The following is a 2328-nucleotide window of genomic DNA, read 5'->3' on the forward strand; positions in this document are numbered from 1 at the left end:
AAAGTAAAACTGATTGTAAGTGAAGAAGAAAATAGGAAATTTGTCAGTTCTTAGATGATCATGACTCATACAGGAAAAAGTAGCTAACGTTTAGCTAGGAGCTGTATCGGTAAAGATATTGCTATGACATATGTCTGATATTTTGCTGCCTATGGAGTCTTGTAGGATTTTTATGGTTTCCTATCTTACATTTAAGTCCTTTAACCATTTTTTATAACCTTGTTTCTCTGTAGCTAATACGGGTATGTGTTTTAAAAAGAAATTGTTGGAATTTGTCCAACTTTTTTTACATCCCTTCATTGAACTATACTTTAAATGCCATACAGCTTTTCTCAGGGAAGGGATATAAGGGGGGAGTGGGGAAGAGGGGATAAATAAAAGGAGCCAACCAAGTGCTAAACCCAAGGCAGAGCTCTGCTCAGCACAGGAGGTTATTGTGGCCAGGACTGAGCAATAGTGTGGCCAGACATGTAGGCCACTGTTAAGGACTTTGGAATTTACTCTTAAGTGAGGTGGGTTTTGAGCAGAAGAGTGACATTATGAGATTTTACTTTAAAAGATCTCTCTACCACTGAAAATAAACTGTATAGGCACAAGGTTGGAAGCTTGGAGACCAGGTAGGAGACTACTTTAATAAACCAATGAGAGATGAACAGTGACTTAGACCAGGTTGGTAGCAGTTGTCAGATTCTGGATTATTTTCAAAGGATTGTTTGACAGATTGTCTGTGGCTATCCAAAGAGAAACTGGGTGAGTTCACCTAGGGAGTGAGAATACTACAGAACAGAAGAAAATTGATGTTATTCCTAAAACATATTTGGAAGTGCAAAGCACTAAGAATAGCTAAAACAATGTTGAAACAGAAGAGCAAAGAATAAAAACAGTGGGGTGACATACCTACTTAGATATTAATAATGGGATGAGTTAACCAGACAGCAAGATTTATTACAAAGCTACAGTAATGAAGACAGTGTGGTACTGGGACAAGAATAGACAAGCCAATGAAAGGGCATAGACTCTAGTAGGAGTCACATATATATGCAGATACTTGTTTTATGACAAAGGTAGCACTACAGAGCAGTGAGGAAAGGTTATTTACAGTAACTCTCCTACGTCAATTAGACATCCATCTATCTATATAACTACAGCCCCTAACTCAGAACACATACAAAAATACCAATTACATTCTTATTGCAGATAAAAAGTGAAGCAATAAGGTTTCTAGAAGATAACATAGAAAAATGTCTTTATAACTTTGAAATAAGGAAAACAATCAAAAAGCATTAGTCGTTTCCCTCCCTGGCTGCTTGAAGACCAAACTTCATCATGAATGACACAGTAACCATCCGGACCAGGAAGTTCATGACCAACAGACGACTTCAGTGGAAGCAAATGGTCATTGATGTCCTTCACCCTGGGAAGGCAACAGTACCCAAGACAGAAATCCGGGAAAAACTAGCCAATATGTATAAGACCACACCTGATGTCATCTTTGTGTTTGGATTCAGAGCCCACTTTGGTGGTGGCAAGACCACTGGCTTTGGCATGATTTATGATTCCTTGGATTACGCAAAGAAAAATGAACCCAAACACAGACTTGCAAGACATGGCCTATATGAGAAGAAGAAGACCTCAAGAAAACAGAGAAAGGAACGCAAGAACAGAATGAAGAAAGTCAGGGGGACTGCAAAGGCCAACATTGGTGCTGGCAAAAAGTGAGGTGGAGATTGAACTACAGAAGGAGTAAAGATTCTTCGGTGACTTTATCTGTGATGGTTGTGCAGATTTTTCATGAGAGGATTAATAAACTATAAACTTTAAAAAAGCATTAGTCATAAATAAGAAAAGTGATCATGATAAATTGAGACAGACTAAAATTAAGCACTACTCTTCATCAAAAGACACCATTAAGAGAGTGAAAAAGGCCCTAACCGGTTTGGCTCAGTGGATAGAGCGTCGGCCTGCAGACTGAAAGGTCCCAGGTTCAATTCCGGTCAAGGGCATGTACCTTGGTTGCAGGCACATCCCCAGTAGGGAGTGTGCAGGAGGCAACTGATCTATGTTTCTCTCCCATCGATGTTTCTAACTCTCTATCCTTTTCCCTTCCTCTCTGTAAAAAATCAATAAAATATATTTTTTTAAAAAGAAGGCAGAGTGGCAGATAATATTTGTGACATACAAAGTTGACAAATAGGTCACATTCAAAATATATAAAGAAAAAGGGACAAGGGACTTTCCACCAACGAGGGACAGGAGGATATGTGTAAATAGCCAGGAAATCTGGGGAAGGCGCTCTCACTTTTCTTTCTGGAGTGGTGGCAACATTAT

General features: G+C 39.0%; 1 pseudogene; it reads left to right on the forward strand.

Annotated features, from left to right (window-relative positions):
* The first annotated feature begins 1289 nt into the window (after positions 1–1289).
* Positions 1290–1825, forward strand: LOC107182403 (annotated as a pseudogene).
* Positions 1826–2328: the final 503 nt, after the last annotated feature.

The sequence above is a fragment of the Myotis davidii genome, unplaced genomic scaffold, assembly GCF_000327345.1.
Source record: "Myotis davidii unplaced genomic scaffold, ASM32734v1 scaffold655, whole genome shotgun sequence".
Classification (NCBI taxonomy): Eukaryota; Metazoa; Chordata; class Mammalia; order Chiroptera; family Vespertilionidae; genus Myotis; species Myotis davidii.